Source organism: Falco biarmicus, chromosome 2 (assembly GCF_023638135.1).
Source record: "Falco biarmicus isolate bFalBia1 chromosome 2, bFalBia1.pri, whole genome shotgun sequence".
Classification (NCBI taxonomy): Eukaryota; Metazoa; Chordata; class Aves; order Falconiformes; family Falconidae; genus Falco; species Falco biarmicus.
The window spans coordinates 13267790-13291660 of NC_079289.1; positions in this window are offsets into that span (position 1 = coordinate 13267790).

Sequence of the window (23871 nt, forward strand, 5' to 3'; positions counted from 1 at the left end):
TCCTTCTGCTTCTATCTTCTTCCATCTTCTGCTTCGGTGACACTGCATTTTTTTGGGGAAAATGAAACATAACGTTTAAGAAAGCCTGATGTGGGAGGAGTATGTGCCTGGAGTTGTTTCTTCACACTGTTGAGGTGGATGCCACACATCTGCTTTGTTACTTCAGAGGGTGCCATTCTTACTTTGACTAAAGCTCTCTACCTGTCTGGTCTTTTCTATAGGAAAACAGCAAAGCTGGTCTTAAGACTTCTACATGGGGTTACTTCCTGCCTCCCACCTTTACCTCTGAAAAAGCCTATTATTTTCTATGCTAGCCTCTATTCCTCTTAACTTGGGAGCCCAGAAAGTGCTCAGAACACATTTGACTTCCTCTTTCAGCTCAGATCTCTTTCCTCTTTTGTCTTGTAATTTTAGCATGTGTCAAATACATAACTGGATGCATATCTTTTCCCCCTTGCTGTTGTTAACTGATTATTTCTTTGTAGGCAAGGACTTTCTTTAAGGAAAAAAATATCTCTAATGCAGTTGATACAATTTTAATTTTTTTTCTGCATGAATATATTTATAATATCCTTTTCCAGCAAAACTGCCACAAGTAAAGTGAAGAAATTTAATGTTGCTGCCCAGCTGAACTCTCTTCCTGACATCTAGTCTGTCTGTCATGCTTGTGTCTGTTACAGAAGGAACATACATCAGGTTAACCAGGTCCATGAAGCAATGTGGGCTTTAATCTGCAGTTTGTAGAAGTCCCCTGCCCGGTCAAAATACCTTTTTTCTGTTAACTCTAACAGCCTATAGCCTCTCACTCTGCTCCCTTGCTTTTCTTCTCTATTTCCATTTCCAGATTGAATGTCTGACCTTCAGTTGCATAATCCTGAAAACAGTATCCTAGTGTTTTTTAGCTTCGGTTTCTCCTGCTCAATCCCTTTCATGCTGCTGACTTATTACACCTCCAGAACTGAGGAATATTTATCAGGACTGTGCTACATTTCTTCCAAATCAGCCTTTCTTTGACAGCAGAACACTGTTTAACACTGCTGGCCCTTGCCCAATTTTCAATATCTAGTGGGAGGATTTTTATATTTGAAAAGTAATGCTTGTGTATGCTGCTAGAATTAAAGACCCTTTTCTATTCGATGTAGAGTTCAAGCAGTCTCTGCTCAGGTATTCCTGCCCTGCCTTACCAATTCTTCTCAAGAAACTGCGAGTTGTTCATGCCCGTTTGTTTCCTGATCTTTAGTAAGACAGGAAGCCATTCTAGAAACAGCAGAATGTGACCACTGTCTTATTTATAACAGGCTATAAAAGGATAAAAAATATACTGTGTTGAAGGTATATAAAACCCTCAGTGGCCAATAAACCCAGTTCATGGAGATGAAGGCTCTGATAGCCTCTGCAAAGGGCACCTTTGGGTTAGTGCCTGCTACGGAAGAGCTGAGTGCTCTCCATACAGAAGGGGGTACTGTCCAGGAGGAGTACAGGGCTTTTACTTTTAAGTTGCCTAGAATGAATAGAAAAGGGCAGGTAGGGGTTTCTGAGACAGTTGCGTATAAGGGATGGTTCTCTGGGATTGTCCTTAGGAACACGGCCAAACCTGTAGACAGCAGTGGGGTTGACACTTTCTAGATGAATGAGATATGAAAAGGGTATATGTGGAAGACCACTGTGATCTTAAAAACTATCCTGGGAAATATCTTAGTAGTAATTTTCTCTTCTAAGGTGCAGGCCAAGAAGAAGCTTTAGTTGCTAGTCTGAAAAAGAGCTGCAAGCAGAGCTTTGGAGAGAAGCAGCCTTTCACAAAGGGGACTGACAGTGGGAGACGAGAAACCAACACACACAACACAAAGAGAGAACATGAGGACTGTGAATACTGCCTGGAGGGGAAGGTCTACGTCCAGGTGAAATTGCTTTCCTTATTATTTCCTAAATATTTCCTAGACTGCTTTATTTGGTGCTCTAGATTTGTACACCATTTTGGAGCACATACCACTTTTTTCCAGTTTTCTCTCAGGTAAATGAAGGTGTTTTGATCCTGCCCAATACTGGAGCTGCCCCTGGTACAGATGAGTGCTGCTCTATTAGTGTTACCCTCCAGGAGAGTTTGTCACAACAGGACATCACAGGGATACCAGACTGCCCTGACGAAACTGCCTCCTAGTTCTCCCCATGCAATTTATTTCGTTCCTCTTCTGCTGTCCTGCACCATGGGTTTTGCAAGGACAGCACTACATAGGGCTTTTCATTCACCCTAAAAGGCTTTTGCATTTGTGCTACTTGCTTGGCAGAGATGGGAGAGAGATGGAAGGTACAAGCATATTCCTGTCTTGTCATAGAGGGCAAGTGCAATGGGGCCAGTGGGCTTTTATGGATGTGATTATGGCTGAAAAGAGTCTTGTATGTATACCCTGGGGTCCTAGTGACTTAACGTTTATATCAGTGAAGCTTTACTGATTGCGAGAGTTATTTCCTGATTCACATCGTCTTAAAGGAGACCAGCACCTGAGGTATGCAGCTCAGATGTGAGATGTCAGCTGCATCTTCATGGCATCCCAGGTGGCTGAGAGGACAGGTTTTATGTTGGTGGACTTCCACCAATGGAATAAGAACAGAGCTTCAAGGAGATCAGAGCTGTGCTTAATGCCTGTCGTGGCTTAACCCCAGCTGGCAACCAGGCACCAGGCAGCTATTTGTCCACTCCCCCCCACCCAGAGGGATGGGGAGGAGGATCAGAAAGGAATGCAAAACTCAAGGGCTGAGATAAGAACAATCCAATGGGTAAAACAAAAGCCGCGCACCCAAGCAAAGCAAAGCAAGGAATTCATTCCCCACTTCCCTGGGCAGGCAGGTGTTCGGCCATCCCCAGGGCAGCCGGGCTCCGTCACACGTAACGGTTACTCGGGAAGACAAACGCCGTAATGCCAAATGTCCCCCCCTTCCTTCTTCCTCCCCCAGTTTATATACTCAGCATGATGTCATATGGTATGGAACTCCTCTTTGGCTGGCTTGGGTCAGCTGTCCTGGCTGTGTCCCCTCCCAATGTCCCATGCCCCCCCAGCCCTCTGGCTGGCAGGGCCCAAGGAACCGAAAAGTCCTTGGTTTAGTATAAACATCACCCAGCAACTAAAACCATCAGTGTCATATCAACATTGTTCTTACACCAAATCCAAAACACAGCACTGCACCAGCTACTAAGAAGAAAATTAACTCTATCCCAGCTGAAACCAGGTCAGTACCTTGCATAGCATAGTTCCTTCCTGCAACATCAGTGATTTCCAAAGCACAACTACAAATAAAATTCATATCACTTGATTATGCAAGGAGTTTGGGCACATACACACATTAAAGTCCTGCAAATGACATCATCACTCACTGAAATGATCTGTTAATGATCTGCTTTCAGTAAAAAGGGATTTTACCCCACCCCAGAATGGTAATGGGGATTGTGAAGGTTGTTCTTTCATGCTGCAAAATATGACTAATCTTTACATCTCCTCCCCTCCCCTCCCCTCCCCTCTCCTCCTGTCCCCTCTCCATAACTAGAGGGCATAGCTGATGTGTTTGTGAGGAGGCTCTGGGTATAGTTTTAGAAAATCTTATGCTGGTTGAGTGGAAACACGGCCATGACAACTTGTTGTTTTCCTAACTGTGAGGGTGTTCGGTCCTTGTAACTGAGGGAGGGAGTGATTGCAAGGCTACTCTCATTTACTATTTGTTGGTAGACATCTTAATTTCTTAAAGTCACAATTAAGCAGTTATGCTGCCTTACACAATATAGAAATACATATAATTTCCTAAGACTGTCAATGATAGGATAGCACAGAATTAAGTTTTTTTCACAGTTAAGCAGAACTTTACAGTTAAAATCCATCAAATTCTTACAAATCTCTATAAGTGCACTTCATGGTGCAAATCTCCAGTGCTGGCTTTTTTTTTTCTTTTTTTTTTTTATCCATGAGCTACTTCTGCACAAATATTCAGATTAGTTTCCATGGTTATGCCTATACCTGTAAACTAAACAGTGTCAGGCCATGGGCACCTGCAGGGTTGTGTGCTCAGCTTCACTGTTATGTTGCTAGTCCAGTCCTAGCAGAGCCTTGGCTTGCTGCAACTAGAGCTTTCCAAGAAAATGCTTAGACAAGGCTGGGGAGACAGCACAAGCCAGGGACAGTGCCCAGTAAACAGAATGAATCCAGCCACTCCGCTTTTGAAGATAAGAGAGTTTAGCCAAAAGGGTGAAAGTTGTGCTATGCCAGCTGGCCTCCAGGCTGGAGAATGGTCCCTGGCCCATTTCATTTACTACACTAGACATAGCGCTGGTTGTTGTGTTCACAAAATTGTCCTTTAGCAATTTGGGACCCTGGTGATAGTTTTGTCTTCTGCTAGTCCGCTTCTGGCTGTTGGTACACAAATTTGCAGTCCTGTGAAGGACAGACACTGTGCTGCATATTCTCTTCTTTGTGTAGCATGATGCTATTATAGTGCGAGAAGATACCCTGAGCTGCCACCTGTGCAAATGAAAACTTGTTCCAATTAACAAATATAGAATGAACATGGCACCGGATAATTACAGGAAGATATCTTTGGAAGGATAAAAAAGTATTTTTATTTGGAAAATCAATGCCTTCTCACCCTACCTCTTTATTGAATGTTCATACCTGTCACTGCAGCCTTCCCGTTGAGACCACATGCCTTCCTCCCCAAGACATTAGCTGTCTCTTTTCATTTGTGTTGTCATGCCAGAAAAAATTAAAACAAACACTGTGGGATCACAAATATAGCTGTAATTCTTTATCATGCAATTTAAAGCAGAAGCTAATAACAAGGAAAATGACTAATACTTGAATAGGTTGCTACATATATAAACAGTGCAATAATTGTCTCTCAGTCTGAACAAAAAGGTAATAAAAATGTTTTACAGTGCTCCTTAATTGTACCAAAAATTTAAAATCAAGACTTTATTGCAGAAAAAGGAAGCATTAATCTGTCTGAGGGCCATTTTGTGGAGTATGCTTCCTTGGGAGGTGTGGTGATAATTACTTATCTGTAATAGGTTTCTGGGTTGTGGAACCAAAATGTGGTGGTGAAGGTGGTATAGGGGTTATTTATGAGGCCCTAAACCACCATGCTCCATTACATCCCACATCTAATGTGACTTACAGGTCTACGTTTTCAGTGTGTGTGTTTGGGCCCCTTTTAGCATCCAGCTGTTGCAGGTAGTCAAAGGAAATGTGCTAGCTGAGTCATTCCATAATGTTATATGAATTTTGCTGCTTTCCTTTGTGAAGCGTTGTGCTGGCAGCTCAGAGTGCAGAAGGGCTAATAAAACATGGTGGTGGGCATCACTTACGGGAATCAGGCAGGCAGCAGAGAAAGAGAGCTGCAAAAGCAGGTACTACAGAGCACCAGATCAGGGGGTCTTGTTACCAGAGCGGCAGCAGAAGTAGACAGGCAGGAGCTTGGCTAAAACAGGGTCTAATAAGGGGAGCCAAGGGAAAGTTGGTTTAAGCAAGTAGTGGAGGAAACCGACCTCTCTTCCTATTTGCAGTTAATAGCAAAATTTTCATTGACCTTCAATGTCAGGAAGGGATAGATTATGTGTTAGGGTTTTGTTCTTGCTAAAATGTCAGGTTAATGCTTACTGTTAGCTAATTACTGAACTAGGTGGTTTAGGATTTTTTTAAACTTCATTTGATAAAAGCCACCTATTGGCATCACTTTTTAGCAGATTAACAAAACATGTTCCCTGCTAACTATTGCCTAACTTAGACCTAACAAGTACTTTTTTCCCCAGGGCTCCCATATTAGCTTAAAAGAACTTTTTTTTGCTTAGTGGATATCAGAATTCTATTTAAATATAGGTCTTCAACCTTCTTTCTATGGTTTGTGTTTTGCTTGTAATTATTCTGCATTCTTCAGTGACACCTTTATTGTAGATGTACTCCCATAAACTCTTAAGTCCAGCTGAAAGCTCCTAGAATAGAATGAATGTTGCTAAGAACCTCTCTTCAGTTATTGACGCTTAACTCTGTCTCTGTCGACTAAAGTTCAGTCTCTCAGTGCCAAGTAAAACTGTACAGATTATTCCTCTAATCTGAAAAAGCCTGGTATACTGAAAAAAAACCAGTTCTCTAGCAACTGCATTCTAGAGAGACATGGAATATTACTCTCACATTTTAAGGTTTTGCTCTGCTTTTTTACTTTCAGTATCATATATTAACAGTGGGGACATGAGCAGAGTTTGGGGGTAAACTACAATAAAATTAAGGAGCTTGGAAAATCTGATGGGCTACTGCCCCTGCTGAGCAATCTTTTGGTTAGGTTTTGGGATTTGACCTTCTTGCATTGTCCCCACACATTCCTAATGCATCCTTTTATATCGCTCATTATATGCTATGTATGTATTGTATATTATATCAAATAATGAAAGTATAATAATCATTAATGATTGTAATTAGTAATCTCTGTCTTCACATTGCATACTTCAACTTGTTCCCTGACCTCTGCCAGGGAGAAACCAATTACTTTAGTATGATGACAAGAACAATTTAGCCTCAGGAGAAATGCACGTTACATTAGTACAGATGAACAGATGAGAAATTAATGAATGCATAGATTTAAGAATAAAATAATAAAAGCAAGGCATTTTGGTAGCATCTTCAATGCATGAAACACTAGGGATATCAAGAAACATTTGTGAAAAGGATTGTGTCACTGAGCAGGTAGTGTAATTATATATGTGATAACTAGAAAGTAGATGGAAAAATTATCTTAATTTATTTAGGATACCATGTAACTTTGAGGCAAAGCTGGCTGTAGAAGCATTGCAGTACATACATCCACAGCTCAACTCTGAATCCTCCCAGAAATGTGCTGTGATGAAAAGGTAAACTCCTATATTTGAATTACTTGGGATCAAAGCAGGGTCTTGGTCCTTTTTTTCCTGTAGCTATTAAATATTGTCATCTATCATTGTTAGAAGAAGTACTTAATGATGCTTTAAACACAATTTCTCACTGAGTCTACAGCAGCAAACACCCCTAATCAGAAAGCCCAGATAGGAGGCTAGCACCTTTCAGACCGATCTGTATGGGATTTTGATGTAAGAACATACATTAATTTCAGCAATGTGATCACTAGAGATTTTTGGCTTACTGAGATGGTGGTGGTAACTGCAGTACTTAAAGTATGAGACTAAAACATAGCAGCTACTTTGTTCTATAGAATGATGACTGTCCTTTGGCAAGTCATACAACTGTGATCTGTATGCTAGTATATGCTGACTGAATGTGTAGAAACCCACATTTCCCTGTGACTGACCATCTGGCACAAGTAGCTTAATGTCTTTTACACTTCACTATTAGAAATAACCATGTCCTAATAATGAAAAGCTCTTATCTTAGGCTCCAGATAAATATGGACTGTCCTTTCATTAAGAACTAGGGTAACAAACAATGGTGTGCTGTGCTACCCTTCTAATACTGTTCCTTCCTTCCTTCATGACTTTGGAGAGCTTCTGTGACATGAAGGAGGAAATCCAAGGCTGAATATGGGGGGCTGATGTGGGCAGAAAGAGCTAGCAGTGATGGGGAGCACCCTACAGAGGTGACATGGTTCTCAGGATTGGGAGAAGGAGCAGAAGGAAGCAGGACCCAGTGGACTCAACGTATAGTGGTTTGTACCGAGTACTCTAGCAGGTATCTGAAACTCACTATGGGAAAGACTAGCAGTGGTTTAACTCCTGTGACCTTCATGATCTGGGATGATATCAAACGCATGCTAAGTGGGTGTGTTCTAATATCCAGAAGATGCTTCTTGGGGGACACTGTCTGATCAGGATCATTTACAATTACCCAGCTGTCAACATTTTGCAGTTAGGAGGTCTTGGCATGAAAGATGAGAAGAGGTGTGAGACCTCTTGCAGAGAACAGAGATGAATCCCTGGGCCACATGCTGTCAAACTAGAGGAGAAATGACATTTAATTCCACATACCTATATGAATATGTAAGTTAGATTCCTCCAGTAGACATTGTGACTTTCTTTCTTTTCACATTTGGTTTAGCTATGTCTCCCAGATGCTTGGTGAAGGTTACCAGGTTGGTCTTTACTCAGTCACATCTGACCAAACATCTCCATGTTTTTCCTGCTGAATTTAATAAGGCCAAATATGAGGCACAGAGGATATAACAGATTATTAGTCAACTATACATTCAAGTATATTCAGAAACTCCTTATACACATGAGATGCCACTTTGCCCCCTAACTGCTGTAACATGATTACTGCATTATGACTCTTTAATAACATAGTGACAGCAAGAGCAATGGTACCTGTAGGATATAAACTTTATCACTGAAACTCCACAGAGTTTGGATGTCTACCGGCTCTCCAGACAGATGGTCTCCACATGGATTTTTAATATTTTCTGCTTCTTGTATACTTTAGTTTTAAATCTAAAAATCATTGGAGTTATAAAAGTTACAATCCTTTCAATTTCTGCGCAAACCAGTGTAATAGTTTGGTTTTTTTCCCATTTGGCTGACATTGCTAGTCATAGAAGCTGAAGGTGCTCTGTTTTGCTTAGGTAAGGGTTTATTTGAGACCTTGTTGAGTCCATGCCACTTCCCTAACTCTTGCTGAAAGCAAGCAGTGTGTTTGTGCCTGTACCTACTGCAGAGGAACTGAGCTGGATTTACATATGGCCAACGGCAGATACCTGGTAGCGTTCACCAGCTGTGGGGTGCCCGTCATGCCAGCAAGTTTTGACTGGTGCTTGTCACCTCCTGCTTCTGTCCTGCTGCTAAGTGAGCTTGAACTGATTCAGTTGTTAACTTGCTTGCATTCATATTGCATTCCTCTCTTTCTCTCCTTTGATTAAGCTAAAAACTCTTTCAGGAAAGGATTTGAATTCCTTATGTTGTTTTATGTCTGGTATAGCCTGACACTGGTCAAAACTGAGCTCTTCTGTCCTTTTACAACTACTGCTACTGGTATTACTACAAAAAATTTGATGGCATCATTAGAAAATAAATGTCCTGTGTGTTTTAGTGCAGCTGACACCCAGCTGATACATAGCTACATTAAGCCATAGTAATATCATACTTACATGTCCTTGTTAGTGCTGGTTGAATGATAATATGGACCTTGATTCTCAACTGCTTTTATGAATTTCCCTGGTGAAGTGAGTTTTGCTCTTGTTCAGAAACCAGAATAGGTTATCAGAGTTATCTGTGAATGTATGAACTTGAACTACCTTCTCTGCCTTACTGGGTGTTAAATTCTGAAGTGTAACAGCTACATCAAATAATAGCACTGTTGACTAAATAGACATTGTTGGAAACAGGCAGCTAATCATCAGAGCAGAAGCATTTTGTGAATACACTTATTCAGTTGCTCTTTTTATTGCATTATGACTACAGGTTTTAGAAAGAAGTTGTATACTCTTTCAGATTGACTTCAGGCTTTGGATGCCCATCTTTTCTTCACTTACCTCACAGTTGAAATTGCACCTCATTATATCCACATCACTACTTCTGTCCCAAAGGACATAATAGTCATCTCATGTATCTTCCTTTACATGTTATCCAGTCACAGATGTTTTCTATCCTACTGATTGACAGGCCCATAAACAAAGCTAATTGCTATGTGTAACCTGTTCCCAACCGTCTGTAATATAAACTGGTAATAAGCAGACAGCTAAGCTGAAAAGGATGTCCTTAAATAAGTAGCCTGACTCCCAAAGCCTGGAGTGTACTGGCCACTTCTTGAACTGTGTGATTCAGTTTTTCATCGATAGCCTGCAGAGATATTTCATTTTTGCTGTCAGGTCTTGGTAGCTCTAGTTTTCTACTCTAAATGTCCCATACACAGGCCAAGTAGGCCTATCTCATGTCTGTGAATTTCTTCCTGCTCTACAGGATTAAAGTAAACAAAACATGAAGAGAGTGGTCATGATGGGATACACTTGGAAAGGAACGGGAAAAATATTGTATTAGATTGAAAAATAATTCATGCTGAAATATATTGAGACTATTGTCTACATGTGCAACTCATGGTTGCTGAAGCACTCTTTACTAAAGCTCATTGCTTTCTCTTTGTGGAATTTATTGTGGCATACCATTTCACAGAGTCTGCCAGACAGAAAAAAAAAAAGAAAAAAAGGTAAAAAGTTCTGACAGAGAAGGATTTGGCATGATCAATATTTAGCTCATTTCTTAGTCTTACTATTTTTAAAGTAAAGGGCTTTTTTGGTAACTTTGGAAAATAGAGTGAATTGCAAAGGGGACCATGAGTCTGCGTATTTCTGGGCTTTGCTGAAAAACCTGTGGTCCCTAATCTCTGTGAGGATAATGCAACTGTAAAGACTTTGCCTAAACATAATACCAACTTTGTCAGTGCTGAGTTAAGATCACTATCTATCAAGATAGATGATTTTTTTCCCAATGACTAACGTCATTAGGTTTAATGTCTTTCTGCTAATGCTGCTTTAACTTACGTTTGTCCATCAAATAGAACAGATTTTGATCTGCCAATGTTGGCTTTACTTTGATCTCTCTAATTACAGCAAGGCTTGTGTCTGGGCTGCGGGGTGTTAAAAATCAACCCTACAAATGCAGGTTCAGATGTTTCCCTTCCCCACTCTCTGCAGAAAAGCAGAGTAAGGATGTGTTAGCCCACAGTTCCTGAGGACGATCCTGCCTCAGAGTTTTTCATAGCTCAGCACAGAGGCATAGAGCCCTTTATCCACTTAATAACCCTACCACAGTCACAGTGTGCAGCCCTCATATGGCAGACTTTGGTGGGGGCTTGGTTCATTATGAACACATCCAGTGCTAAACCTGCTTCAGCAGCAGATCCTGCTCAGGGCAATGCCTCAATGGTGCATTTGGTAAAATGTGAAATTTCTAAGTGCAAGATAAAAGAAAATGTTCCTGAAGTGGAAAGCAGTGAAGTCTATTACAACTTTTCCACCTATGAGTGTGGTAAAAAATACTTGTGTATGTAAACATACAGATATAGTCAGATATCCCTGTGGTCTGAGGGCTGATGGGGAAAGGACTTCTGTGACATCATCTGTTGAGACACTGAAGGCTAAGACCAAATGAACAACCCTCTTTTGCTTAGGTGATGACCATGCAGTGAGAATGTTGCATTTGTTTTGGTAAAAAAATCATTCAGTTGTGAAGAATGAGGCTGTAAAATTTTGCCTCTTAACACTGATGAGAAAATATGGTTAAAAAGTACTTTATGGGGCCTGAGAGAGGGAAGGGAGATGGAACGAAGAGAGTTTCTGTTGCCTAATTAGTGAGTTTCCAAATTTAATTTTGTGTTCTGCATCCTCTTCATGAAACCGTTTTTGTTACATACTTAGACCCAGACATGTGAAGTTGCTGCTGTAAAATCCACTTTTGGGGAAATTCTGATACTCTATGATTTCTGGGTGGATGTTCAAGCTATAACATTTTTGCTAACCTTCAAAGGAATTTATCAGTATTTGAACTGGGCTTTATTTACTGTCAGCACAGCTTACCTGATAGGTTGTACGTGTACCTGTAGATAAACTGAGCCACATAATAAAAAGTATGTACATGTCTATATACTAGCACAGCTAGGCAGGATATGGATGAGAACAAGATGTTCCTGCCCAATATATTTACTATTTAATTTCATAAAAGGTGATATGAAGAGGAGGTGAAGGGCTGTCTCAATGCCAAAGAATGACAGAAGGTAGGTAGACATGATGTGAAGAAGTATTTGGGGTTTGTAATTCAATCAGATAAAAATGAGAAGTCAAATATTTGGGAACTGGGCTACCCAGAATGACAACAAGCCTTGGCACAAGGGAGGAGGAACAGGTTAATGGAGCGTGTGGTGCTATATGCACTACCACCATTTCAACATTGCTATTCTGTGGTACTTTATCTTAGAGATTAGAAAATCAATATTTACTTTAATATACGGTGTATTGCTAGCAAATAGAAGTAGAGCAGCATTTTTTCCCTTCTCAGTGGGAAGTGACTGGTAATTAGTCATTTGGATGGAATCAGGGGTGGGAAATCTATGACCACAGCTTCTTCAGGCTGAGACCTGTGGGTTTCCATATCCAAGTGACAGATAATAACCAAGATTCATTTCTTTGTAGCTCGTGAATCCAATTAGTGAGGAGACTGGGGCATCATCAGCATTCTTCAGAGTCCAGTCTGAGGAAAACTCTGCCCTGTAGGGAAGTACCTTTTTTAAATGAAGCACTAATAAAATATTCCATGGTAAACACATTTTCTTGCTCAGAGAATATCAGGATAGATTAATTGGTGCTTGTATGGACTTTTAGGGCTATATACTTTTAGTACTGAGTTCACAATGGTTATCATAATTTAATCATAAAAATTTAAATTAGACTTCCAACAGTGAACATCTCAGTCCAAGATAGCTGGAAAATAGCTCCTCTGCAGTACTCTTAATTTGCTTAAATAAATTTGTCAGCATTATATATGTGCTATGCAATTACTTTATGTAATATATTATTACTACTTCCTTAATATATTAAAGTGATATTAAGTATATTTTTGCACATTCATAGCTGTGCATAACAATCATAACAACCACTAAGAAATGGCGTGACAGGACATTGCCTGTCAATGTACATTTCCCATTTGGAGCCAAGAGACATGGTAGCATAATGGAGTTTTTCAGAGTTTAATGAGTTCCTGTGAAGTTCAAGGTAAAACACAGAAGGACTGGCACTCGGGAAGCTGGATCTTGCATGTAAGTGGTTTGGGCAAGGGAGACTTTTCTGTGTATCTACAAAGGCAGGTTTTCTCTAATTCCTTCAAGCTCTTATGGAGAGAGCAAATTTGCAAAGGACCTTGCACAGAACTAAGTTGAATCTGACAAGGGGAAGAGTGACAACCTGTAGAGCTAAATGCCATAGGCCACATAACTCTAAGTTATCTGTGTGGATAGGCTACTCTGCAGAAGCCTTTTATAATCCAAAGCAAATTAAAACCACATCTGGAGAGGATGTATTCATATAAATGCAGTCAGAACTAAGGTTTTGTCTGAGCTTGGGATAAGCCTTAGCAGAGATGCTTTGTATGGATAAGCCTTGCAATAGTTTATCATGTAAAAGCAAAAGCAAAGCATCATGGAATGAGGAGCATGTAAGATAGGACACTGCAGACAGAGTAGGTGAAGCTGTGAATTCTTCAGGCACGGCCAAAGTGGACATGAGAATTGCCCTTGTGAGTCTGCCTCCAACAGCAGTGTCAGGAGATGCTATCATGTCTGCAGGTTTCTGCGCCAAGCTTTCCTTATACAGAGCTCACACACTCTTCCCCCAAATAACTCTTGCTCATGTGCTCAGTGATCTTTTTCCTTATTATAGGCTCTACCATGTTGCGTGGTATGGAGGTAAGTCGCTGGTCCGTAGTTCCCGTTCCCTCCGGAGCTGCTCTCCAGCCGGGAGGCACAGTGGCAGCTGGTGCACTGCCAGTCCTCTGGCACGTGGCTGTTTGCAATGGCACATTACACACTTTGGCCAGCGCTTCTGCAATTTCGCGTTTGAGCTCCTTCAAGACTCGTGGGTTAACACCATCTGGTCCCAATGATTTACTGAAATCTAATCTCTCTGCTTGGTCTAAGACTTCTGTATATTTACTTCAAATTCATCTCACCCTTCTGACCAATCTGCTGCAAGGGTGTCAGGTCTCGAAAGCTCCCCATCACCTTCAACAGTAAAAAACAATGCAAGGAAATTACAGAGCTTCCCTGTTGTTCCCCTATTGTCCCCCTGTGCTCCTTTTACACCTTTACCATCAATCAGCTGTAGCAATTCCCAGGTCTGATTCTGACTTCTAATGTACTTTAAAGAGTACAGTAATTTAAGGAAAGCAAAACACTATTTAAGTTCTGTTTTTAATTACCAGTATTTCCTCTTTACATTTAATCTGTTGTATTTTATAGGCTGTTCTGTTCTCCTTATTTGAACCAATGTCCTGTTTCTAAAATACAAACAAATTTGCTAGTCTCCTTACGTGTCCTATTGAGCTGTGCAAGTTATTTTCTTGAACGACTTTTTCTTTTTGAACTATGACACATTTAATATTCATTTCTAATGCACTACTTTTTAATATTCTTCAGGCTTCTCTTAGCTGTTCTGCTATTTTGGATTCCTCTCTGCCCCTCTCATGCCCTCCACCCCTTGTCTGGCTTGACTTAGTTTTATATGGTTTCATCTCTTCAAGCTGAATATCCATGTGCAACATAGTGTTTTTCTGCTTTCTTTATCTATCATGTTAAACCTGCTACTGTGTGACTTCTCCATGGGTAACCCTTCATCTAGGTCCTGTGTACGGCTCAAGATCAAATCCAGAAGTTGTTCATCTTTTCTTGTGTTTTTTTAAGACCAAATCTTCTGCAAAGAGTCTTTTGTTGCATCCAAGAGTTATGTCTGCATCACAGCGAGGTACGGCTGCAGTTCATAGCTGAAATGTGCTATTACTGCCTCCCCTCAAAACTTCCCTAACTCACGTTACCCTTCCTGATCACTGCTGTCATCCTGTTTGGGGTGTTGGTTGTGCAGTCTAAGAGGCACATGCTGCTATCAGGGATCTGCATCTGAGAGAAGTCCATAGGACTTCCTTTGTATTATTTTTTCTGTTAGAATTAACATTATCCATCCCACACAGGCCACTCCCATGCCTTTACTGCTTGCTGTATTCTTCCCATAAGGTTGGCTACTTGACAACATGGTATGCCTCTGGTTTTCCTCGTCCACCATGTGTCTGAAATGCCTATTATACTAGGCCTGTCATTTGATATGAGCATTTTAGTTCTTCCATCTTGATGGTTTTAGGCTTTCAGCTCTGGTATAGAAACATTTGCAAGTTCTTCCCTCATCCTGGCACCTGAAACTGGCATGTACCAACAAAATGGCATTGTAAGTGTTCTAATTTACCTTCCTTATTTATTGCATTTGTGCTGCAATTATTCTACCATTTTTGTCAGACTTACACTGAGCATTCAGCTTTTCCTCTGCTCCCACTGTAAGCATGCCTCCCTGATATATTGAATTTTAGTGCCACAAACCTGGCTGTATTATGATTAAGATACATCTAATTCTTCTTGTACTGGTTTTCCTCAGTTCCTAAAATGCCCAGGTCCCTCACTGCTGTACTATCATCTCATTCCTTCCCTCACAGAGATGGTGGATGTTCACTTGCATTTTTGGTCTCATGCCTGGAGCTGGCAGTATTTCAGAGAATGCTTTCAATAAGGTCTTGGACTTCTGTGTCTTACCTGGCACCCCAAATTAAGCCTCCAGAAAAACTCCCTTGGCCCCTCCTGCATTAATGTTAACAACATGGACCATGACAGTTAATTTTGTGCACCCCAAGTACATGTGGGAATCTCATGGGATCTGCTGAAGTTGCACTCCTATGGGAGCATGTCAGCACAAGGAGTGACACAGCTGAGGTGGGAATGGTCTGACCACTCCATAGGCTTCATACAGGAACCTTTGTTCTGTATGTCCCTCCCCTTCAACCCTCCTTACCTCAAGATAACAGACTTGCCAGGGCAAGTGACTGCTCAAAGTGCCTGAACAAAACTCGATCAGATAATCCCTGTTCATCTATGCTAGAAACAGGGAATGGCATTTTTTTGGAAGCTTGTATTACTTTAGCTTCTCCTTTGAAGGAGTGATTAATATTGCTTTTCCTCTTATTTTAGTGAAACTAGTTAGCAATGTGTCAGAAGTACCCAAGAAGATGAAGGAAAATGACTAAAACCCCACAAAATAAGCAGCAAGGTGATAAGCTGCTTCTTGTGCTCTCTGCAGTACAAGTCCTAAAAGTGAACAAGCTGCTGTTCACTGCATTTCCTTCGTCACTCAGTCACTACCTGTTAACCTCACCTGGGTCTGTGCAAGGGTTGCCTCCTCATCAGAATCAAAAAGGATGCCATATCACAGTCTCATTTGCACTCTGCTAACCTTCCTTTGAATAGCAGACACACAGCAGATCCTCAAAGCAGCCTCAGCTGTGTCAGGCTGCACTCACAAACGTGTCCAGAGTCCTGGGCCACCATTTGAAAAACAGCTCATACAACTCAAAGCTCTCTGAACTATTCTTGCTTCCAGTCCTCAGCTGCTCTTCCTCCTCTTGCCTCTCTCAAGAAAAACTGCACTCCAGAGCCTGCCTCCTACACACTCTCTGTTTTCTGTGATTACCCTTCTGTTCAGCTACTACAAGTGTGACACTAGGTTGGGTCAGGGCTATGGTGCTCGTATGGATCTCAGCACTTACATTCAAATTTTTCATATACCCTAGAAAACAAAAGCTTTCTGGTCATAAGTGGTATTAAACCTTCATTTGTTTACCTTATGTTTATGGATGATCAACATCTTTAAGCTCAGGCTGTTGTGAATATCTTTCATTCAGAATTATTGCTTAACATCTTTACATGAGGTTCTTGTCTTTGAAACGTGTGCCTCTCCTGATAGTGCCCTTTGACTGGACTACCAAGACTGTATAGGGCTCCAAATGCCACCTGCACTACATATCTATAGGTAGACTTGGTGTCATGAAACAAGACAAGAAAGGCAGAATCAGTTTCCATTAAATATTACAATTAAATATGAATCCAGGCAGTTCAGTAGATAATCTGTATTAATTAATATATTAAATAAGTCATCAAGGAGATAAATATGAAGAGCAGAGGACTGCAATGACTCTTTTCCATCTCTTATTCTGCCTGGCCTTTAAACATGCATCACTGTTTCTTTTCACAGCCTTCATTAAATTAGTTCTTCATTAACCGAGAAGTTTCCTTCCTTATTGTCTGTTTCAGCCCTGTGGCTACATTACACATAGTGCTTCCAATGCTGATACAATCATCTAACAATAGAAATGCTGACCACTGTACTCTCAGGTGCTGGAAAAGTCCCACAGGTCAAATTCACCTTTAGTGTAACCCTAACGTTTCCCAGGGACAAGTTTGACACCTTGCATGGCAGTTCATTTAGTTACCAGCCCTGCACATTGCTGCTCAAAGGAAAATGTGATTGTTGAGCTCATGGGTTAGACAAGTGTTACAGTACGTTGCCTCTTCTTTCTTGATCTACATGTTCACTACCTCCCAACCAGTATAGCTGCTCTGATGTTAAAAAAAGCATGCAACCTACCACTCTTTTTAAAAGCTTCATTTTCTTGCTTAGTGTCTCTCCCATGCTGAGATAGTAAGCATGCATAATGAGGATGAACCTTGCAAAGTTCCTATCTGAGAAGGTTTACACAATCAAAATGAAACATTGTTTTCTTCTTTTTTCAAACTCTGACAATGTAAAAATCAGTCAAGTTGCAGATATGTGCTGAATCATAACCTTTTTTTCTTATATTGGTTTTAGTACCTATATTTGATCTAAACTATATAGTCTGTCATTACTGCCTACATTTACATAACACCAAATTTTACTGTATTTTAATATTTTGTTAAAAGAAAAAACTATGGATTAATAATCCAAATTTGGATGTTAGGCATGCCTTCTTCTTGATAATGGGTAAAAGGATAGATATTCTAAGCCAATTTTGATGGCTTTTTATTAAAAGATTTGAGAGAAAGTGTAGCTGCTGTCACATATGGGTGACAAAGACAAAATATTATGGGTCTGATTAACACCCTTTTCAACTAAAAGCAAATAGGGGAAGGGATTAATATCTCATGATTTAGGTACCTAAAGGTTAGATTTATACAAGATTCTTCATTTGTCTGGGTAGAGAAATCAGTGTCTGCATGACTCATCTTATCTGAAGATAGGCATCTAAAAAATACCAGTATTACCCCATGGAGGTGGTTTTTTTCATCTACCAACTATGCAGTACCTGGGGCAGCTATCTCCATTTTAGATAACTAACATGAAGACTTCTGGAGCGAGATGAAGCGACTCAAAGGTCCCTGAGGGCACTGACAGGTCCCACAGCCTCTCCTCCCTAGCCAGGGGTTAGTGGCTGTGCTCAAGACAAGCCCTGGCATGGTGCAGCAAAGCCTGGGGTCCAGCTGCTGTCCCTGCCCATGAGGGGCCACAGTGATGCCTGGCCTGGCTATGTCCCATCCCCACCCTGGCCTTCCGCAGCATCACCTCAGACCTGCCCATAGCTGCAGGTTTGTCTGGCCACCCCCAGGCTGTAGCTGGCATCGTTCCCCATCCCTGTCCCCTCTCTATTGTTCTGGCTGTGGGCTGTGGGATGCTGAGGGATTGGGAAGGCTCATCACCCTTGGCCCCTGGCTTGACTGCCCTCACCCCACAGCTGTTCCTGTATACCTATCTTAGGTTTCCAAGATACATTCATAAGTGTGTGTGATGCAGAATCACTGGTCAGTAAAGTAGGGAAGAGCACCACAACTGTAATGTTAAGATATTTCAAAAAATCCTAATCTTTACTACAAAGGCCTAAGATTTTAAGAAAAATAGAGATTTTGGATGCCTGGTCTGGTATGACTTAGATATGCCTGATTAGAAATGGCTAAGTCTTGTTCTTGGATAATCTGGCTCTTGAACATGTCTCAAAAGTTGGACATCCAAAATCAAATCACTGTAACTACTCAGTCATTTCTGAAAAAAATTGGCCTAGAGAAAAAAAGTTGCTAGCAATTGCAAGTGGTTAATACCTCTGAAAAAAGTGAACTGCTGAGGCTGATGCTTAAATATGAATTTCTGCTGCTAAATTTAGACAGCCATTTTTGAAAATGGTGGCTGATATCCATATCACCTAAGTAAGTGTCCTGATTTCCAGAGATGCTGTGACTTTTGGCTCTCATTAAAATAAATACCTTGAATAATAACTGTTATTTTGTTATTTGTTACTGTTTTGAAAAATGCTTTTGAATGCAGAAATTTATATTTGTGTCTTTAAACCTAAGGCAGATAATCATGCGCTTATGTGTGCTATTTATTCACAGGCATGTGAATATGTGCATTTTTGACTTGAAGGACTTAGGCTGTGACTTATTAAATACATCTGACAGAGAAAATAAATTTAATTCAGCAGAAAGATGCAAGAGAGAGAAAATACGTGGGATGGAACTTTAATTTTCTCTCTTGTTTACCCCCAAAAATACTAAACAAAATTTTCAAATTCCTTAGAAACTTTCTTTCTGCAATTGATTTGGATGGAAACAGGAGCTTTCCTGACTTTTTCTTTAGACAAAAAGGAGGGTCAAAGCTGAACATTTCTGTCTTTCTCAAAAAGCTTTTACCCATTATTTATATATTATATACAGCTGGAAGTCCTTACAGTATTAATTGTATGTATATACAATGGTGTCCTGGCTTTGACTGGGATAGATTTAATTTTCTTCATAGTAGCTGGTATGGCGCTATGGTTTGGATTTGTGCTGAACACAGTGCTGATAACACAGGGATGCTTTAGCTGTTGCTGAGTGGGGCTGACACAGAGCCAGGGACTTTGCTGCCCCTCACCCCACCCCACCAGGCTGGGGGGGCACAGGGAGCTGGGAGGGGACACAGCCGGGACAGCTGACCCCCACTGACCAAAGGGATATCCCACACCGTATGGCGTCATGGCCAGCGTATAAAGCGGGGGGAAGAAGAAGGAAAGGGATGGGCTGTAAGGGCCCTTTTTGGGAAAAGGCTTTGTTCACTGTCTGGGTGCCATGCTGCAGTGATTGTGCCTTAAAATGCAGTGAGGAAGCAACTGGCACTGAATCTGGCTCTGGGAGCTCACCTGCAAATCAGTTCTGTGCACACCTGCCTGCAGTGAGGGGCTGCCCAAAGCCTCCCACAGCTTAAATCCTGGTCTGGGGAGAAGAGACCTCCTCAGGTGAGCATGGAGAGAGCAAACAGTTTGATGGAGTGTGAACTGTCTGTAAAGGTGCTTTGCTGCATGTAGGCACATTCCAGGGCAGAACTTGGGTGGATAAGCGATTGTATATAATCAGCACTTATGTATGCAATAAAGGATCTCACTTGGGGTCTGTGCCTTCATATGCCACAGGGGACTTTTGGAGTGATGGTGTTCATCTTCCCAAGTCCCTGTTACGTGTGATGGAGCCCTGCTGTCCCAGGGATGGCTGAGCACCTGCTAGGTGTGGTGAATGTATTGGTGAGCACCTGGGGAGTGGTGAATGTATTCCTTGTTTTGCTTTGCTTGCATGTGTGGATTTTGCTTTGCCTATTAAACTGTTTCTATCTCAGCCTACAGATTTTCTCACTTTTACTCTTCTGATCCTTTCCCCCATCCCGCTTTGAGGGGAGTGGCCAAATGGCTGTGGTGGGCTTAGTTGCCAGCGGGGGTTAAACTATGACAGTACTTTTTGTTGCTCAGAGTGGGCCTCAAAGGGTTTGGGATAGAGACAGATTTGATTGGAAAGTGTTGGATCTAATTTGTAACTGTTACTGCTGTTTAGCTATTAATTGGCAGGCTTCTGTGCTTGCCATGGGACTTGCTTTCCTTACTGTATACTGGATTCTAGTACTCATTCAGCAACTGCTTTTTGCTTTTGCTGTTTGTTGTACTGCTTGTCATCTTACTCTGCTGTGCCCGGGAACGTTTTGATAACAGCAGTGGCAGTGTGCCTGGGCTGGCAGGTGGCCAGGGCATGGCTGCTTTTTCTGTGCTGCTGTACTGGACAGCCTGGAACTCCAGTGTCAACTCGAATCCAAGGGACTGTGACCTGTGGTTGAGTCCATGTAGGAGCAGGACACCCCAAAGCGCCTATGGCCGTGGATAAGACCACACCAAAGCAGGTACCTCTCAAAGTGTGTGTGGCCATGGTTATGTTTGTGCCACTGCGGGTATACCTCTGAAGGGATTGTGGCCCAAGAAGTCCATGCTGGAGAAGGTACACATCAAAGCACCTGTGGCTGTGGATAAGTCCATGCTGAGTAGGTACTCCTTGACGCACCAGTGGCTGTGCATGAGGTCATGTTGGAGTACCTTAAAGTGTGTGGCCATGGATAGACCCATGACAGAGCAGGTACACCCATGGAGGGACTGCAGCCAGGGATAAGGCCTGCTGGACCAGGTTCACTTTTGAAGAGACTGTGGCTGTGGGTAAGGCCACGCTGGAGCAGGTATATGTCCGAATGCATTGTGGCCCCATGGATAAGGCCATGTTGGAACAGGTGCACCTCAAAGCAATTGTGGCTGTGGATAAGTTTATGCCACAGCAGGTGTCTGCTTGGAGAGACTGTGGCTCATAGATAACGTTCCACTCAGAGCAGGAATGCCCTGGAGACCAAACCCTGGAAATGGCTTCCGTTAGAGGTGGTCGATGCCCTGAGACTGTCAGTGTTTAAGAGACATTTGGACTATGCCCTTAATTGCATACTTTAGCCTTTGGACAGCCCTGAAATGGTCAGGCAGTTGGACTAGGTGATCCTTGCAGGTCCCTTCCAACTGAAGTATTATATTCTGTTAGATTCTGTTCTGTTCTAACAGCAGACTAAAAGAACTTGCCCATCTTTATAATTTAACTTCCCTTTTTAATTTATTATTTAAATGAAAAAAAAAACCAACTTAAATTAGCCATGATTTTTTAAGACCAAGTGAAGGTCTGAAGTTGAAATGCTGAGTGACCCTTATTGTTACAATGAAGACATGAACAGTGACACTTCAATATTTATAATATTCAATTTCTTGCTAGATAAACACTAAAAGAAACCAGAAGACAAAAACATCTGTTACAGCCTAGGGACATACAGTGAAGCTGCTCAGTGTTACTGCTGGCACATCAACTAATCATACAGACATTGTTAAAACAAAGATTGTTTTTTAATCCTATAGAAGAATAGTATAATAAAAGCTTAAATAGCCTGCAAGCATGTATTGGCACACAATGCCAATAAATAAGAGCTGTACAATAGACTGTGAGCTGCAGATGGATGAACAGAAATGGAAGTCATTGTAGTTTTCTATCAGCCACTTGCTATTTTTGAAGCAGGAAACAATAAAAATGACCTAGTATTTTATTTTCTGTGGCAAAAGAAGTCATCTTTGGATTTTTTAAAAAAACATGTTGTAGGAAAATGAATATTTTATGTTCATACTATTTGCAGCTCATGGATCTCATGTAGATTAGAAATCACACTGCATCAACTTTGATTCAAAAGGCCCTTGAAAATGAGCTAGGGGCATAATCTAATAATGATAGAGGATTAGCTATTTTGAACAATAATGAATACCCTGACTTTTTTCATTAGATTTGATTTTGTTCACCAGTCCATGACAGAGCCTACAGTTGGTATGTACATACTACAATGTGTAGACAGAAATAAATTATTTTCATTAAATACTTGGGACTCATCAAACAGATTGTCCACAGTGACGCTGACTAACTATGTTTGCATACATTCATTCCAAGATTTCATGTTAAGGCATCGTGATTGCAGTAATTTCCACAACTGTCATTTGGAAAGCTAATGATATTTCCAGTAGTTTATGTGAGAGGTAGGTACTCTCTAAATGAAATGTACTTGTTGGCACGAAACTGAGTTATTCACCAGTACCCTTAGGACTCTTTTCTCAATGATACCATGTATTGGCAGCTTCAACTGATAAAAGTTTAAATACCAGAAGACTTCAGTTTGAGATAGTCATGAAAATTTGTTTAGTGGGAATTGAGGAAAAATACTGCCTCATTTTTTACAAACTGAGAAAACAACAGTGTCTCCTACCCCTTCCCATAATCTGCTTTGTTGTTTTTTTTTATTTTTGTTTTTGGTTTTGGTTTTTTGGGGTTTTTTTGGGTGTGTGGTGTCTTAGAAAGAGTGCAGAAAAAGATTGTGTGTAAAATATTTTGCCAAATCTAAGGGATGCCAGCACCTATTAACAAGCCTTCCAGGCCAAGTACTTTCCAGTGATTATGATTTTTACTTTGGCAAGGATTAGGAAGTAGTCAGTCTTGTGGATATAGGCCTTTGCCTGGACACTGAAGACCTTGATCATCTCACAGGAGCACCCCAGATCCTGCACAGATAAGACTTGTATCCTCTGGCAATGCAGGAGACATGCAGCCCTTGGACAATTCTGGCTGCGCAACAATGAGTGAACAGGAATACTGTCCCTCTTGCAAAACCTAGAGAAGAGGACATTTTTAAGTTCATGTGCTGTGTAGCACTTTATATTCTGCCTCTGTCTGATAGCTTTCTTTGCAGGTCCCTATCTCTTAAATCAGTGATAAGAACGTGTAAGCCTGTAATGATTTCCACTGTGTGAATTACATGGGCAGAGGGATCCAAGTCTTGTAGGACCATATGCACACCTCTTAATATAGCACAAAACACAATGGAATCTTGTGGTACTGATGACCATGCATTGCACTTTTTGTTTTGGTATTAGTAGTAGCAGAAAAAGACAAGATTGCAAGTTAATAGAGCTTTAGAATAATTTTGCAGAGCAAAATATACTTTTTTTTTTCCTTTGAAATTCAAGGGTATTTAGACCATTGTATTATTAAAAAAAAAAAAAAATCAGATCATTTGAGGTCACTGTCAGTTGTTTTATTCAGACATATGTGCTTAATGTTTGAATCATAATGACACTAGAGGAAGTTGACTGCACTTTGCTATTTTTCACTGTCAAAACCTGAAAGGAAACACACCAACAGAGCAGAGGAGGTTTACTTTCTACATCTGCTCTAGGGACTTTATATTTTGTCATTATGACTGTTAGAATTGTCTCGGAAATTTCTAAGAAGAAAAAAATTGTGAGTCAATGTCATCTTTCTGTTTTGCTGACTTGTACTGTATTGAAATTGGTCGTTCTGGATGGTATTTATGTAGGGATTCAGACCTGTTAAGGGTTTTTGCTGATTCTGTGAGTCTAATAGAAAAGGAGTTTTAAATGGAAGTACAAGG